Source organism: Sceloporus undulatus, chromosome 1, assembly GCF_019175285.1.
Source record: "Sceloporus undulatus isolate JIND9_A2432 ecotype Alabama chromosome 1, SceUnd_v1.1, whole genome shotgun sequence".
In the NCBI taxonomy this organism is placed as follows: domain Eukaryota; kingdom Metazoa; phylum Chordata; class Lepidosauria; order Squamata; family Phrynosomatidae; genus Sceloporus; species Sceloporus undulatus.
This window is the reverse complement of record NC_056522.1, coordinates 322,703,657-322,722,390: the sequence shown is the minus strand read 5'-3', so window position 1 is coordinate 322,722,390 and position 18,734 is coordinate 322,703,657. Positions and strand designations below refer to the sequence as shown.

Below are 18,734 nucleotides of genomic sequence, written 5' to 3'. Positions count from 1 at the left end.
TGGGTCTTGGTCAGATGGTAGTGTAGCAGCAATTTTATGTGTAGTAACCCCGTTGCTCCCCGTTCCAGCCCAATCATGTCCAGTGCACAGATTGGGCTGGAAAATGTGTGCAATAAACTCCTTAGAGACTGCTTAGTGTGGTATGAAGTGGTATATAAATGAAGCTGCTATTGCTACTCTAATATGGGAAACTCCTGTTCTTTGCAAAGTACAGGAGAAGTATGGATAAGGTACAGGATGCCAAGATCGGGTACCTGATGCCTCCAGATTGGACATGGAGGTGTGCGATAACACCTGTTTTTAAAAAAGTTTTCAAATGTTTCAGATGATGCTGAGGCTGGGAGGAAAGGCAGTGTGATAATCTCCTAAATTAGATACTACCATATGAGCTAATCCAAAAGCAGACTAGATAGCAGGTTTGTATGTTGTAGTATCATCTCATTACCATCTTATTATTATTGTACTAGCAGCAATTACATGGAAACAACACAATTCTGAACAATAGTAAATAAAACAATAAAGGGCACTAAGGCGGGTTACAGACCGCCAAAAAATACGTAGTGACTACGTATTAGGGTTAGGATGGTGCGGTGCTTCCGCACCCCCTTAACCCTAATATGTAGTCACTACGTATTTTTTGGCGGCGGCCGTTCTAGACGGCCGCCACCATGTTTACGTCTTGGACGCATAGCGTCCAGACGTGTCGCGGCGCCTATGATGTCGTGAGTGTGCCAGCGGCGCCTCGTGGTGTCATAGCTGTGCCATGGAAAGAAGCTCCATTTTGGAGCTTCTTTTTTGCTCCGTAACGGAGCCGCACGGTTTGGCTGCAGCGGCTCCCTCACAAAGCAAACAGCAGCGGCGGCAGATCGCCACAAAGTGGCAGTTTATAACCTGCCAATGTGAGTCAACAAGGATTAAAACAGACTACAACCAGTTTAAAGGATCGTGAAAAGGCTTATATTGCTGTTGATGTAGTTGCTGTTGTCTTGGTATTTGAAAAACCTCAGTTCCAAGGACTATTCATTACACAAGTTTTTTTATTAATGTTACATCTAGCAAGGGTGAAAACAGCAAAATGTTTTCCAAATAGTTCTCATGAGACCCACCACATCATCTCTAGTCCTTAGTCATAACGAAACCTCTGACCCTGAAATTAATTCCTGGTATGATGTGGTGCCTCATTGTCCCCAGCATTCAGGGTTGTTTCCTATGTTACAAATGTTTTACCTATATTGGTGGACAAACCAATTGGGAATAATACCACATGTGGAAATAGCAGATTTACTTTAGCATACACACTCACTTCTAAGACATACATATGACAAAATAAACAGTAGCTCATGGTCTCTGTTTCGTGGAACAATTCCCATCATGGTCAAGCACCATCCCATAGGGGCATTTCTCTTGCTTCACAAGCTTTCACCACACATCAGGATGCATCCAGACATACAAACTGGGAATTGATGTTTCACAGGTCCTTGTGGTTCAGCCTTAAAACATCAGATCTCCTTATTTTGTTTAGTTGAAAGTTTTGCCCCAGAGCAGTGTTTCCCAGCCCAGTGTGCTTCAAAAGTGTTTCCAAATCCCATCATACCCAGAGATTATGCTAGGGATGGTGGACACTATTGTTTGGAGAGTAAACTATAGGGGAAGGGTACCTAGATATCACAGAGAAGAACCAAGGTTCTCTATTCCAAGATGACCCTTGCTTGAACTGGCACTCTGGCAAACCATGGATGTCAATAGTATGGGCTGAGTATCTTAATATTATGTGGGAATAAATATCTTGTCTCCAGCCACAGAGTCGTCATGATTCAGCACTTCTGTAAATAATTTACAATGGGATAAAAGAGAGAAGTTTTTGTGGGATGAAAATGAAGCTGGTTGTTGCAACGCAAGGACAGCTGTTAGGTAAATTATGATGAAACAGGTCAGCTTAATCCTACTACTGAGGAGGAAAAATAACCTTCCCCCTGAAAAAAGAAGGGGAAAAAAGAATCTCAAGGTTGAGTCACTGTTTAATAAACTGAACATTACTCACTAGGGCTCAGATAATAAAAATAATGCCTGATGCGTTTATATTGGGTCTCAAAGAAGAGCTACAGAACTGTGGCTTGTGGTATTTTTTAAAAAGAAACCCTCTGCCACAGAGGAGTCATTAAAAATGAACATTAACAAAAGGCCCTAGCTGAATTGTTTATGTAACCTTCCTAACCCTCTGTTTCACTCCCACACCAGCACCTAAGATTCACTAATATCCTCATTACAAAAGTTATGGGACAGCTTCCCAGGGTTACTGGTTTTCTACTGTGGATCCAAATAAATATACAAATTCTTCTGTTCTTCAACCTAAAGGTTTTACAGATCCTGAAGAACAGATGACAGAAGACAGAGTCATAAAATAACTTTTCCAAACTTTGGACATAACAGAACATTCTTGAAAACCCACACACCCATCTTCGGAAGTGCTGTCTTGCATTCTGCATGTTACTTGAAAGGTATTTCACATTGGCTGAATAAATACAGTGGACCCTTGTTATACGCTGGGGTTTGGTTCCAAGATCCCCCATGTATAACAAAATCTGTGTACGCTTGAGACCCATTAAATATAATGACATAGCAAAATGGTTTCCTTTATAAAAAAAATGGAAAATCAAGGTTTGATATTTGAAATTTATACTTTTTTAAAAACATTTTCAAACTGTGTATGCTTGAATAAAAAAATACGTGTATAAGAAGGGCCAACTGTAAAAGTCTAATTTTGAATGCCCATACTTGGTTCAACCCCCTTTTTAACTGTGCAGTAACATGATGGCGGCACCCAATAATATGTTTTCCTTGTGATTGTTCTGCCTTTTTCTTGTTGTTATTTTGTACTTCAAGTCATTTCCAACTTATGGCTAACCTAAGGTGAACCTATCACAGGGTTTTCTAGGGCTCAGAGTGTATAACCTGCCCTAGGCCACCCAGTGGGCTTCCATGTCTGAGTGGGGAATTCAACCCTGATCTCCACAATGTTGGGGTATATTTACAGTGTAGACATAATGCAGTTTGACACCACTTTTAACTGCCATGGCTCCATCCTACAGAATCCTGGAATTTGTAGTTTTCTCAGGTGTAGATGTACCCCTAGTCCTACACTCAAACCACTACACCACACTGGCTTTTCTTAGATTACAGAAAATCTGACTTTAAAGAAGAATGGAAAAGAAATACCATTTGCACAGGTGTGGATTGCCTTAGCTGTGGACCAGCACTCCCATAATCCCTTACCACCGGCTAGGGCTTCTGAAACTTGAAGTCCAAAATATCTGTATGGCTGAAAGTCCCTGCGTCCTGAAATGCTCACCAAGCAGTTAATTCAGTGTACCTTCAGTATTACATTTCTAATGGCTTTAACACACTAGCGAGATCTGGCAGGCAAACGGGAGTTAAACGCGATTTAGATTAAATTTGAATTTAAACAAAACTTGCAAATTTGGGGAGTTTATCACATCAAATTGCTTCCAAAATGAAATAACGTGAAGTTAAACCACAGTTAAAGCGGAGAAACCGGCAGCTTTTTACTTTTGGGATGTTCCAAAAGTAAAAAGCTGCCAGTTTTCTCCGCTTTAACTGTGGTTTAACTTTGCGTTATTTCACGTTAACTGTGATATCATGTGATAAACTTCAGGCATTTCCAGGTTTTCTTCACATTAAATTATGTTTTAACTCCCATTTGCTCTCAGGATTTTGCTAGTGTGATAAAGCCATAACATAAAACATTTGTTTTAAATAAATTTCTAATTTACACTAAAACAATTTTTCACGACTTAAAAAGAATTCAGATAGTTCTTTATTTAGTTCACCATTTAAAAGTAATAAATAGAAATAGTTCATCCTTTAAAAAGAACTAACATCATCATCATCATCATCATCATCATCATTATTGCTACTACTGCTACTACTATTGCTGCTGTTACTATTATTTCTTACCCAACTAACTCTATCAAGGCTCAAGGTGGGGTGCAACATAGATTAAAACACATAAAACCATTTCAACACAGTAAGTTAAAACACAGAAACACAGGATACATTAAAATCATCCAGTATAAAATAAAAATATCCCAAATTTAAAAATCATAGTTTAAAATGGACTGGGTAGGCCTGTCAGAAGAGACAAGTCTTTAATATTGTTTTAAATTCATGACATCATCTAAATAAAAAAGTGTTTTAGCCATAATTAAAAAGATTGATGTCTCTGTGTGTTTAAAAATATAGCTTTTTAAAATGTTCTTGTTGGTGCCACTTTATCCACTGTTGCCCTTCCTTCTATTTTTGATTTTCTAATCTGTGCAAAAGTATTTCAATCTTTTAAAAAGCTGTTTAAGTAATTAAGCAAAAGCACTTAAATAAAACAATACTTTAAGCACAAACATCAGAAATTGATCAATTAAATAACCCTTCCTTACCAACATGGCTATATTCCACCTGCTAGTATAAACAGAATAATAATAATAATAATAATAATAATAATAATAATAATAATAATAATAATAATAATTTTATTTGTATTTCCCTGCCTCTCCCTGCGGATCAAGGAGGGATTACATCAACAAATTAACACAGTACAGATATAAAATACAATAAATAAAACACTGACATTATTATTAATTCAATAAAATAGCTAAAACATCTAGAACATTTAACACATTTAGAAAACATACATCATAACCAGAAGTGAAGCATTTTATCTTAAAGATCTCTTATAAGAGGTCAGATGCATAAGCCCGCCAGAAGAGATCCGTATTAAGTGCTGTTCCATAGTTTGAGGGCTGCAGCCATAAATGATATGGGAAGTTGACATTAACCTGGGCTTATGGTATTCTAATAAATTTTCCCCAGATGTTCTGGGAGTGTGGGGTGGATTGTGTAGGGAGAGGCGTTCCCTCAAGTAATTTGGGTCCAAGCCATGAAGGGCTTTAAAGGTAATAAGCAACACTTTGTACTGTGCCCAGAAGCTAATCGGCAGCCAGTGAAGAGTTTTTAACACAGGTGTTATATGGGCCAACCTAGGTGTTTTGGTGACCAATCTGGCTTCCGTGTTTTGAACCAACTGAAGCATCCAAACTTTGTACAGAGGTAGCCCCATGTAGAGTGCATTATAGAAATCTAGATGAGAGATTACCAGTGCAAGTACTACTGCTTCAAGGTGCTTTTGGTCCAGGTAGGGATGCAGTTGGCGTATCAACCGAAGTTGGTACCAAGCTCTCCTGGCTATCACATCTATTTGAGATGACAGCTGTAGAGATAAATTCAGTTGTGCAACTTTCAAGCCATTTCCAACTTGTGGTGACCCTATCACGGGGTTTTCTGGGGCAGAGAGTGTGTGACTTAGGCCCTATACAGACCGGCACTTTGTGCCAGCCTATGAGCCGAGTTGGGGCTCAGTGTCCACACGCTGGATGCCCTAACCCCACCCCTATGGTGCCATTTTGGCACGCACTGATGCACACGGTGCGTGCCATCATGACGCCCCTCTGGCGCTCCATCCACATGATGCAGCACCAAAGAGGCATCACAAAGCTGTGCCACTGCGGCTATGGTGCCCTTTGGAAGGTGCAAAAAGGAGCTGCTTTTTGCTCCAATCTGGCCAGTAAAGGGGTGGCTGCAGACCGCCCCTTTGGAGCAGTCTGTATAGCCCCTTACCCACGGTCACCAATGGGTTTCCATGGCCAAGCAGAGAACTGAAATTTAAACCAGGAGAGGTAACCTGAATTAATAAACCAAGTGATAAGCTCCCTAGTTTCCTCTAAGAGGGAATTCCTCAACTTGTAAATAGCCATCAAGAAGGCATACGCTCATTAAAAATGCCTCTGGTGGTGGTGGGAGTGAGAGAATGCTCACAGGATATTAAAACTTAAGTGAGAGATAGCATTTTTCAGAGTGCATCAGTATAATATATAATATGTTAGTATTTGTTCATCTATAAGCACTAAAAGCCACCAGGAACCTTCACAGGTAGAGAGGAATGGCAGCAGTATACCACAATGTGAGATGGTCATTCAAATTATATTTGCAACACAGAATTTGTGCAAAGATTTGTTCCAGAAAATGTTCCAGACTACAGAGCAGGCTGAAACCTCTTGATTTCTTTAGCAGCTGGAAATGTAACATCAGAACTGCTGCACTCCTCAGTGTGGGAACTGATGGCGCTAAATGGTCCAAAAAGTTTTGTTTTCCATGCTATAACCCCAGCTCCTTCCAATATGTGGTTACATTTTTATGCCAAGCCATTTTGCTTTATCATCCCAGGAAGCATTTGTCTCTTAGATTTGATTCAGGAGATGTTACTCCAACAAGCAAAAGAATCCTATCTTTTTAAGACAGGGAAGCCGATCTGTGGTATGCAGGTCACACAAGAGCTTCTGAGGCCATCTGTACAGCCCATCCCCATGCCACAAACATTTCAGTGAAGAAAACTGAGAAATGTGTGACTAAGCAGCCCCAGAGTGTGGTCAAGATGGCAAAATTGATCCATGGGGAGAGATAGGTAGGAAATAAATATTATGATGATTTTGATTATGATTAATAATTAAAAGTTATTCATGAGAAAGAACCTACTAGCTGAAAAAGACTGCAGCAGTTTGCTTTTTCCTGAGCCTACAGGGAAGGGCAAGTTTCAGTCCCCTCCTCTCCTCTCTCTCCTCCTGAGTCAATTGAGTCAATTGAGTGCAAACTAGTTTTTAATTTTGACTCAAGTTTTCAGCAATTGAAGAAGTGCTACCCCCCCCCCCCCCCCGCCATGAATTCAGACAGGGAATAACAACAAATATTTATTTGTACTTTGCCTTTATTCCAAAATTGTAACTCAGCTCAAGTAAGCTGAGGAGAAAGGGGGAAAGTGGGAGGAGGGGAAAAAACTGGGACATGTTAAACGCAGCTGAAAAAGTCAGTTGGCAGAAGATTAATCTGGATTGCCCCTGCCAAATCAGAACATCTGAAGGGTATGCATCCCTGATACCCTGCCACCTACTCCCAGACAGTTGAGGAGAATTCTTCCTGCACATGCAACCTTTCAATAGTCAAAAGAGAAGGAGGCATGGTGTCAGTCTACAGCAGTGGAGGTTTCATCTTCTGGTCCCTACCTGTTGAAATCAGAGAGTAACCTGATAGCTTTGCTTTCTCTTAGATTTGAATTCTTGAAACCTTTCCAGCTGTCATGGCGGGGGAGAGATGCAAATATGGGTATGTTCTTATGAGAAATGAATGAAACCTTTAACAATTTATAGTGAGGAGGCAGAGCTACAGTTGCAAATATGGGAAAGTTCTTGAGTATTTAAAAACTCAAGCCCAATGAATTTTTCACCCAGGTAGGCTGGAAAGAAGAAATGTGGGTATGGAACTGAGTATGACCTTGACGAGTAAAAGAAGTACAACTTGGTTATGCATGCATAAGTGTGCATTTGGACACAAGGGTATGTTTGTGCATGTGCACGTATGTTCTCAGCCCACATACCTTAATCCACCAGTCACTGCCTCATGTGGTAGTCTTTAGGAGCCAAAAGGTTGCTTACACACACTTACTTTGAAACTGAGCAGCTTCAAGGAGAGAATTCCCTCATTACTGGTACAATGGGATGGAAGAAGCTGTATCATTCAAATTTCTGCCTGCCTCTGTGCTTTTAAAGCAACCATCTCTTTTCAGAAATGTACACTTTCATTTTGTGTTCCAAATCACTGACCATTTTAATGCAATCACCCAGTTTCAAAATACAGTGGGCCCTTGCTTTCTGCTAGGGTTTGGTTCCAGGAACCTTTGCGGATAACAAAATCCATGGAAGCTCAAGTCCCATGAAATACAGTGGCATGGTAAAAAGCTGTGCCTTACATAAAGTGGCAAAATCAAGGCTTGCCTATTGGAATTTATATATTTTTGGAATATTTTCAAAACGTGGATGCTTGAATCCATGGATAAAAAAAAAATCTGTGACTATGGAGGGCTGACTATACTCCCCCCCTCTTTTGGGCCTTCCTTATTCTTTTGTCTGAATGCCTTGTGGAAAACACTCCCATTATCCTTTTGTTATACTCTCACAGATATCCATATGAATAAATCATTAAGCATTAATGTGTGTGCCTGACTCCCTGACCTTTGATCCATGGATGGCCACTGATGAATGAAAGCAAGTATTTACTGAAGGCATTTCCACAAGTGGAACCCTTTTCCAATCTGCATCTGAGTGTGTGTGTGTGTGTGTGAGGGTAGGAGGGAGATTGCTGTTTGTTGGTGTTGTGTTGAAGACAATTCAGGAGTGAAACTGAAAGTACTATAGTTTTACATTTCAATAGGAACCACTTTAACATAAAGCCAATTTAAACCTCATGTGGGAAAATGCCCTTCATTGTCTTGTTTTCCCCTCCCTCTCTACAACCCACACCTTGTAGTCCATTGAAATGTTGTTTTTGGCAGGAACTAGGCCATGAGGGAGGTTACATTAGCATGAGCGCTCATTGTTTTCCTAAATGTTTTTCTTAATGTCTCAGGGAAAAAAAAAAAGGGGGGGGAGAAGTCAGGCTGAAAGGTCATCTGACCTCTTTGTTTGCTTTGGCATGTCAGATTCAAACCCTTCAGAAATGTTTCACCCACTTGTCTACATGTTCATATTCCACTTAAATTTTCTCTCATTGCAGTGTTGAGCAATGCGTGCTCCAGTTCGCTCAAAAAGTCAACACTGAAAAGATGATAATAAAAGAATCCATACAGCTACTATCTTTAAATCATTGGCAACAGTCAAATATTGGCTGCTGGATCCTATGCGTACTTGGAAGTAAGTGCTATTAAATTATCTGCAAGGATTTGGATTGTGGCATAACATGGCAAACATAAACATTCTTACTTGGAAGTAAACCCTACTTAAACCAATGGGAATTATTTTTGAATATGGAAAACATCACACAGCTGTCTTCATTTTTTAAAACAGCCAAGAACAAAGAGCAACATACAACTGTAAGAAACAGAATGCTTAACCTAATAAGCCTGGCCTCTGAAAGGGTGATGCAGACCCCAACTCAGCCTCCTGGCTTTTTCTGTCCAAAACTGTATGCAATCCCTCTTCTTCCTCTCACAAAATTCTGAGGCATTCTGGGGCTGCATCTGCACTGCAGAAATCATGCAGTTTGAGACCACTTCTGCCATGGCTCAATGCTGTGGAACTGTGTGATTTGTAGTTTGTTGTGGCATCAGAGCTCTCTGAAAGAGAAGGCGAAATATCTCACAAAACTATGGTAAAAATCCCAGAATTTCATAGCATTGACTCATAGGAGCTGAAATCATGTCAAACTGCATGATTTCTGCATTGCTGATGCAGTTTTGGATTTGTAGTTTGTTGCGGCACCAGAGATCTCTGACACAGAAAGCTAAATATCTCCCAGACCTGCAAATCCTAGAATTCCATAGCATTGATCCATAGCAGTTAGAACAGTGTTAAACTGCATTATTTCAGCAGAACAGTTGCAGTCTGGGTTTGTCAATTATTGAAGGAATACACAACACTTTGTTGTTGTGTGCCTTTCAAGTTGATTCCAAATTATGAGAATCCTATTCTGGGTATTCTTGGCAAGATTTATTCAGAGGAGGTTTGCCATTGCCTTCCTCTTAGGCTGAGACAATGTGACTCATACCATTTGGTAGTCCCAGTTAATCATTAGTCACCAAACTTTTTCAGTTGTTTTTAAAATATTTTTCTCCCCTCTTCTGATTTTTTCCATTTTTTAAACAGAGCAGAGGAGGGGGTGGGATCTTGTCATTCTCATTAGGCTCATGAAAACCAAACTTCTGCAGCCTCTCTTCATTTGTCTGTTCTCTCTCATTGATAACATTTACCATCTTGACCACACATTGATGTTATTTGGCCACATGTGTCCTAGTTTTCACCTGTGAAGTGCTGGAGTGTATGGTTGACTTAGAGAGCCAGTGTGGTGTAGTGGTTTGAGCATTGAACTATGACTATGGAGAGCAGTGTTCAACTCACTGCTCTGCCATGGAAACTCACTGGATGACTTTAGCAAGTCACACTCACTCAGCCTCACATTATCTCAGCCTAAGAGGAAGGCAATGGCAAAGCTCCTCTGAACTAATCTTACCAAGAAAACCCTATGATAGGTTTGCCTTAATAATAAGTCAGAACTGATGTGAAGGCACACAACAACAACAATGGTTGACTTATCCAAGGCCACCTTGTTGGTTTCCATGGTTGACCAGGGATTACTCTGATCTCCCAAATGTCCTAATCCAGTACTCAAACCACTACTCCACATTGGCTCCACACTTACCTTAACGTAAACTTGGATCACCATCCAGACTGCCAAGATAAGCATGGCTAAGGGTTATGTGAGTCCATGAGGTTTATCACACAGAGATTTTTAGAGCTTTTGCAGGTCAGTTTCGACATGACTGCGGGTCCAACAATGCGGATTCACATCACAATGTGAATGTGTTATCAGATTAGATTCCTTTCTATGGGTGCTCCTTCCGTGGTGCTTCTACAGTGATTCCAAAATGACTCCTCATTTTGATGAATTCAGAAAAAAGGGAATTCACAGAATTCGCATTCAAGCTCACTTCGATTTCACTTCGAATTGTTCTGGTATGGAAAAACACTCTGATGTCAACCCCCTTGGCCCCCTGCGTCCTGCTCTGTTATTCCCCTCCTCCTCCTTCAGCCCATCTCGCCCCCTCTGCCACCCTGCCACCCATCCCGTCATCCCTACCATCCCTTGCCTTCTCCTGCATCCCGATCCTGGCTCCAGTGATCCCCCTATCCCATCATTCTCTGCCTTCTCCTGCATCCCGATCCTGGCTCCAGTGACCCCCAGCGACCTGTCCCATCATCCTCTGCCTTCTCCTGCATCCCGATCCTGGCTCCAGTGACCCCCAGTGACCTATCCCATCATCCTCTGCCTTCTCTTGCATCCCGATCCTGGCTCCAGTGTCCCCCAGCGATCTATCCCATCATCCTCTGCCTTCTCCTGCATCCCGATCCTGGCTCCAGAGACTCCCAGCAACCTATCCCATCATCCCCTGCCTTCTCCTGCATCCCAATCCTGGCCACAGTGACCCCCTGCCATCCATCTCATCATTCCCAGACTGTTCCAGCATCCCCATCTCACCCTCTCTGCCAACCTGCCACCTATCCCATCATCCCCTGACTGCTTCTTCACCCCGATGAATGATGACAGCGAAGGAGGGGGCAGGGAAGGAGGACAGCATCCAGAGACCCACTGAGCATGTGCAAGGGTGCTTATTCGAATTGTTGAACCCTCCGGTGTGGTAATACAATGTGCACTCACTCTGCTTTGTTTGAATCCGCATCACGTGACTTGCTTGGAATAGAACTGACTTTGCTTCCCCCTCAATTCGGAAGGGCAACAGAAAGGCAATCAGGTGTGGTAAAACATCACATTTTAACCTTAATTCGCATTGCTAGACAGGAGTGGCTCTGGATCAGGTGTGAAAAAACATCACGCTTTGCATTGCTAGAACAGGAGTGACTGCGGATCTGAGCTGCAACCTCCCCCCACCCCACGTGTGATAAGGTCCCATGCTAGGCCTGCTGAAACTATAGTGAGTCCAAACTGTTCTTGCCCTAGGAATGTTGGAAGCTACTTAGGACTACCTTCCCCCAGGCCTTGCTTTGTTCCAGTATTGGATGTTATCAGACATTGGAAATTAGAAGTATAATCCAATGGCAATCCGAACGCAATCATGGGGTTTCACGTTATTGCGTGAGAGGTGATCACACACAATTTTGAGAAATGGCAAGCTATTTTCGGGCAATGCGAAGTCAGTTCGAACGCAATTCGAATTCACGTAAATTCGCTGAAGTAGTGAATTCATGTGAATCCGTTCTGGCCCCACTTTCTTTTCATTCGAAATTAAGAGAAATTCCTCCTGTGTGATAAATTTCCTCGTCTCTCTGTCTTTGGATTGAAAGAGGCCTGGGTGGTGAAATTTGACTTCACTTTCTCCCTATTCCTTCTACACGCCTCCTTTGTTTTATCTTTTTATTCTTAAATCCTAGCAAGCAGAGCAGTTCTGCTGTCAGATTACTGTCAGCAGTTGCCTGAGATCAGCAGCAGAACAGGATTCTGCTGACAAAAGGGCATTTCTTCTGGCAGAAGAGGTTTGTGCTTAATCCTCTGTTGGTAGCTGCATTCCTTACCATTGGCTATATTGAGTATGGCTGCTGGGATTTGCAGTCCAACAATGGGAAGGCTGCATGGTTTTCATTCCTGCCCTACCTGCCAAGCACACATTTACATTAGGGTTGCAAAGTCCCTGGTAGAATTTTAAACAGATAAATTATCCACATCAGAATATGGAGCATCATAAGGCGCATATGAGGGTGGAGGTCACAGAGGCACGCAAGCTAGATCTACCCTCATCATTAACTATCCCCATCAACATCTTTTGTACATTCATCACATATGAGAAGGTGAGTAACTGTAGAGAGGAAAGGCAGGACATCTTTTCCCTCCATTCATGCCTGGTGGGCTGTATTGCTGCATAATAGTGCACCAAAAATAATGTAGGTGCTGGACAGACGGGCCCTACGGGGCGTTGTCGTTACATGCGAGGGGCGGTGCTTCCAGACGCAACTCACCCCTTGCATGTGACGAGGGCGTCAAAATGGCAGCATCCTGTACATACGGGCGCTGCCATTTTGATGTGATAGATGCATAGTGTCTGCACGTTCCAGCGCCTTTGTGACGCTGCAAGTGTGCCACAAGAAGAACCTGCTTTTTGCAGGTTCTTTTTGCTCCAGGACGGAGCCACGCAGTTTGTCCTCTGCTTCTGCCTCCTCTTTAAGGTGTCTCAGGTCTCATCTGCACTGCAGAAATAATGCAGTTTGACACTGCTTTACCTGTCATAGCTCCATGCTGTGGAATTCTGGGATTTGTAGTTTTGTGAGATATTGTGAGCCGTATCTGTCAGAGAGCTTTGGTGCCACAATAGACCACAAATCCCAGGATTCTATAGGGTGGAGCCATAACCATCAAGGTGGTGTCAAACTGCATTATTTATTCAATGCAGATTAGAGTTTACTATCTTGTATCATGTTGGAACAGTTATGGTATACAAAGAGGGATTCTCAGTGGCTTACCTCCACTGTTGGTATTTCTCCCTACACTTAAGAGGATGGATGCTGTGAGTCTAAAACAAAATTTAGACTATGATTAAGTGTTTGCCCTATTCAATTTGATTCTGAGTATGAATCCCAGTTTGGAAATTCAAATCTTCATGCCTTCTGTTGACTACAATTGAATATCAGCAAACTGCTGTAATGTTTCCCTTCTTTGCCAGAAGTGGATGATGTTTTTGGGCATGAAAGGAGAGAACTGGACAAGTTAAAATCAGATGAATAGGAAAAAAATTCTTTTTGGTGTTACAGTAATAAATTTGCAAGCATAGTTGACCCCTTCTTAAAGGATCAAGCATGTGAAGTTTCAGAATACATTTCTTCTTCAGAAAAAAAAATTAAGAAATACATTTTTGCAAGAGTACCCTATACAGTATGGATCTACATACACCCTAAACAGGCTGACAATTCCTGGACTCCAGAATGTTTAGCTGAAAGCTAAGTTTTAACCTGGCACCTGAATAGGGCCAGTGTCAATGCCAAAAAGTCTTCCATGGGGAGGGGGCCATAACAGAGGTCCAACTACACCAAAGAGTCTTTCTGATATTTCCACATATAATGTCTTATTCCTACTGGTGAGACAGCAGGTGAGGGGCCCTAGCAAACCTCAATGGTTTGGAGAGAGGTACTCCTTCCAATATTGAGGTACCCAAGCTATTTAAGCCTTTAAATATCATCACCAACACTTTAGGTTCAGATTCTAGAACATATTGGCAGCTAGTGCTGTTGCTTTAGAGCCAGCCTCATGTAGTTTCTGTCAAGTGTTCTTGTCAGCAATATAGCTGTTGCTTATTGCTCTAGCTTCAACCTTCATGTCATCTTCAAGGGTCCTTAATTGTTGAGAGTGCTTGAAGCAACAAACTGTCTTTAAAAGATATGGGCTTAGCAAAAGTTAAATACAGTGGCATACTAAAATGGTGTCCCTTACATAAAATGGCAAAAGCAAGGTTTGCTTGTTGGAATTTATATTTTTAAGTATTTTCAAGTCATGGATAAAGAATCTGTGGGTATGGAGAACTAACTGTATATTGGCATTGATGGGCATAGCAGCCAATAAGCCATTGTGCAGCATTCCCTCATCTTGTTGCAAATACAGGAACAGAGCTCCGGGCATGAATCAAAAATGCTAGTGCAAGTGATGGCGAACCTATGGCACACGTGCCAGCCCTCTGTGGGCACATGTGCTGTCGCCCCAGCACAGAGTTTGCCAGAGTTTGTTATTAGAAAGACAGAGGGACATGGCACTTTGCAATAAATAAGTGGGTTTTGGGTTGCAGTTTGGGCACTCAGCCTGTAAAAGGTTCACCATCACTGTGCTAGTGCATCAGCAGGGATCACACTGATTTACTAGTTTTAAACATTATTTATTTATTTGAAGGAATTTGTTTATCATCCCTGAATAAACAAGGGCCCTCGAGGCAACATACAAATGGATGAAAACTTTCAACTAGTAATGACCAAAGTAACGCACTACTGACATATTGTTTGCTGGGGTTTATTTATTTATTATTTTTATTGTAACAATTTTTTGCCCATTTTACACAAGCCACTGAACAGCTTATAAGGTTTAAAGAAAAGAAAGCGGAATGTAAAGAAACAAAGTTTTAAAGACATAACAGGAGAGGGAATTAGTTTTGGTTAGTTAGTTTGTATGGTTGATTTGGCAGCAGGGATGGGTGATTGGTCAAGTAGTGTTCACAATTTTTTTAAAAAAACCATGGAGATAAAAATGGCATTCTTCCTCCAACATTTTGGAATAAGAAGTAAACATTACTGATAATGCTAAAGTGGGAAAGTTTGGTAATTAAAGTTTATGGACAAGAAATTAAAGCAATTGCTCCCTTATTAACAAAAATTAAGGTGTTATGAACTTTAAAATATTTTAATGTGTTGATTCCAAGCGCTGAAAGGTAAAAACTGTGTGGCTTCAGAGAAAAATAAGTGGTGACAAAGAGCCCATTGGAACAAATACTATAGGAAAGAAGAAAAAGACTGTAACAAGAAGATAGAAGATCTTTGATAGAAGATAAAAGAAGACAGAAAACCATGGGGAAGGAGGTTGAGGGATAAAGCAGGAAATGTAAAACACATCAAGGTCTAGGGGCAGGAAAGGAAAAGCAGATGAGGGGGATAAATTGATTAATTACAGATACTTGAGAAAATGATTGCTAGATCCAGAAATGGTTGCTGTTGGGACACACAGATGTCCTGCATTTGGAGATTGGTGCAATGCCATAAAAATATTGGAAGCCAGACTGACACCACAAGTGCTAGAAATCTCATGAAATCAACTATGTTTATAAGGTTTCCTCACAATTATCCTGTATGGAAGCCAAAGCAGGAAAATGACCTCTTCCTCTTATGAGAATCTAGGATGCTTAGGTTATCTGGTGCTGCGGACAACATAAAAGAGATCTGGTTACTCCACTTGTCAAAGATCTTTCTAATTACACAAGGGCAGTTACTCACACCTAAGTACATGATTTGCAAGATGTGAGTAGGATGGTTAATGGGGGTGGGTCTTGAAGCTCTCTTATCCACTTTTAGGTCACCAAATGTTGAAGCCAACTTGACAGCAATTGATAGCAGCAGCAGCAGCAGCAGCAACAAAGGAACATTTTTGTATATGACAACAACCCTGTGAAAATATGAGCAAGAGAGAGGCATTAAAAATATCACAATTGCTAAAAGCATGAAATTCAAAAGAAAGTGATGGCAATAGCCAAAACAGAAAGATGTTGCAACCAATTGTTTATCATTTTTGCAAAAGTTGGTTTTGTATTGTCTTAAATATCATATGTCTCCAGTACAAGCAAAAAGGCTTCCCATCTTGTGCCCCTCCTCTTCCTTACTGCCCCTTTGCTTTCCCCAAATATGCTCCAGAAAGGATCTTCCCAAGCAGATTTGGGTACAGATGGTAGAGAAGGATGAATGTGTTCCATGAGTGGTGTCTCTTACACTAGTTGATGGCCACTATTAGATATCATAGTTTATATGACATAATAGGTTAGGAATGTTATCATTCTAACCCATTGTATTATAAACTACAGCATGATTTGATGGGTCTGGGTGAGCTTGAACTGCAACCTTAATATAGCATAGGCAGTTTTAATGGGTCTATGGCGTGTTACAGACCGCCCCTTTGGGGCGGCCTGTAGGCGCAACTTTCCCCGCCGGATCAGGGCCTCAGTGGCCAGAGTGGCAGCCGCTGAAGCCCCGATCTGCCACTTTCCGGGCTGCAGCCTGGAAAGAGGTGTCCTTGGGGCTTCAAGCCGTTTGGCCCCTTTCTCCTTTGGTCCGCCAGGAAGGAGCTCCGAAACGGAGCTCCTTCCGGGATCGCGGAAAGGGCGCCCTAGGCGCCCTGCTGTGACCCCAATACGTCACAACTGCGCCGCCTCGTTTGGAGGCGGCGCGGCCGTGACGTATTGATGACCGCGGCCGTGTGGAATGGCCGCCGCCATTTTGTGCGCACACAACGCGCACTAGGGTTATTAACCCTAGTACGCGCTCCGTGCGTACTTTTTAGCCCGTGTGTAACGGACCCAAGTATAAATGTTAAAAAAAGATGGTTTGGTCTGAGCTTTATTATTATTGTTGCTATAGTAATTATAAATTCTTCAAACAACAAATAATGCATGTTTTAGAGTATTTTTGCAATTTAATATTGAAAATATAAAGGAAATTAGTCAAAGATATGAGTGCCTTTCCATTCCGTGGGACTAAAAGGTTTCTCACAAGGTTGTCAAATCATGCCTGACTGTAGGGAGGTGCCCATCCCTGTTACTAAGCTGAGGAAGCCAGTGTTGTCAAAGGCGTTTGGCCTGCATGACTACATAGAACACTGTTATCTTCCCACCAAAGTGGTTCCTATTCATCTGCTTGCACTTTTACATGCTTTCAAACAGCTAGATTGGCAGAAGCTGGGACTAGTGACGAGAGCTCACTCTGCCATACGGTGCTTGGGCCTCGAACTGCTGACTTGCCAACCTTGTGATCACCAGAGTCAGCGTCTTAACCACTAAGCTACTTTATCCTTTGTAAAGCGTACCTCTAGGCAAGCATATTTATATATTTAGTATCCCACATTTTTCTCAATATGGGACCTCGATAACACAGTTCCATTCCCTCTTGGTTAGCAATATTGGTATAGAAAGTGTCCATACAAGTCACTTTCATGGCATGTCAGTCAATGACCAAAACACCAACTAGGAAACAAAAGGGGGGGAAGTGGGATGAGGAGACAGAAAGTGGGACATTTTAAAAAGTGGGATTACAGAAGATGAATTGGAACTGTCCCTACCAAATGATGTGCTGCTGATGGAAATGGGAATGTTATTGCCTCCCTTTTACTGTCTTCTGTCCTTAGTCCCCTCAAAGGGTATGGCATCTACCTGAATGAATCCTCCATCAAAAACACTTTAAACTTAAGCAAACATTTCAAACAATATACAACTCTAACACCACTTCTTCTCCTGCATGATATTTGCTTGATTAAGAAGCCTGTGAACTTTGAAAGTTAGTGTGATGTACTTTGATTGGCCTCATAAAGGTGTCACTGCACTGTGTGTTTCAGTTGGGAAATATTTAGTAAGTTAAGATATTTAGCTGATCATCAACAGTTATTTTATATTGTAGGTTTTATTGCTGTTTTATGCCCTGGGCATTTTTTATGCCAAGTCAAAGCATTGTTGTTTGTCAGTAACTGCCCTCGAGTCAACCCTGACTCATGGCGACACCATGGATGAGGCATCTTCAAGCTCCTCTGCCCTCCACTGCTCTGCTCAGTTCCTGCAAGTTCATACCTGTGACCTCAGGCCCAAGGCCCCCCTAATTTGGTTTAGATATCTGGTGTGCAGTCTTCGGATGTTGTGAGACAAGGGAAATTGGAAGTATAATCCAATGGCAATCCAAACGCAATCATGGGGTTTAACGTTATTGTGTGATAGACTACCACACAGAATTTCGGGCAGTGGCAAGTCAGTCCGAACGCAATCATGGGTTTCACATTATTGCATGAGAGGTGATCACATGCAATTTCGGGCAATGGCAAGCTATTTTCGGGCAATGGGAAGTCGGTTCGAATGCAATTCGAATTCACGTAAATTCGCTGAACTGGCCCCACTTTCTTTTCATTCAAAATTAAGAGAAATTCCTCCCGTGTGATAAACCCCTTCCTCTCTTTCTACCTTGCCTAGCATTATTCTGTCTCATAATGAGGCATCCCTTCTCATGATGCGGCCCAAGTACAACAGCCTCAACTTAATTATCTTGACTTCCATGGAGAGTTAAGGCTTGATCTGTTCAAGGATCCATTTGTTTTTCTTTTTTTGCTGTCCACAATATTCTCAGCACTCTTCTGTAGCACCACATTTCAAATGAGATGATTCTCTTCCTATCCACTTTCTTCATTGTCCAGCTTTCACATCCATGCATGCTGATGAGGGATATGATAGATTGGATGATTCTAACTGTAGTACTCAGTTCTATTTCTTAAAAATTTAGGATCTTTTCTAGCTTTTCCCATTTCTAGTCTTCTTTTGATTTCTTGACTGC

The 18,734-nt window shown here is 41.7% G+C and overlaps 1 protein-coding gene and 1 long non-coding RNA gene across 7 annotated transcripts in view; one reads left to right on the top strand and one right to left on the bottom strand.

The window, feature by feature from the left end:
• Window positions 1-18,734, bottom strand: part of FSIP1 (fibrous sheath interacting protein 1) — a 591,530-nt gene that overhangs the window by 374,274 nt on the left and 198,522 nt on the right. The gene's annotated exons all lie outside the window — the stretch shown is intronic.
• LOC121929217 overlaps window positions 1-18,734 on the top strand; it is a 47,875-nt gene that overhangs the window by 23,550 nt on the left and 5,591 nt on the right. For all 3 annotated transcript variants that reach the window (XR_006103628.1, XR_006103625.1, XR_006103630.1), the window contains 3 exons: window positions 2,356-2,498; window positions 6,366-6,532; window positions 8,674-8,810. This is a non-coding gene — a long non-coding RNA (uncharacterized LOC121929217). The remainder of the gene's footprint in view (window positions 1-2,355; window positions 2,499-6,365; window positions 6,533-8,673; window positions 8,811-18,734) is intronic.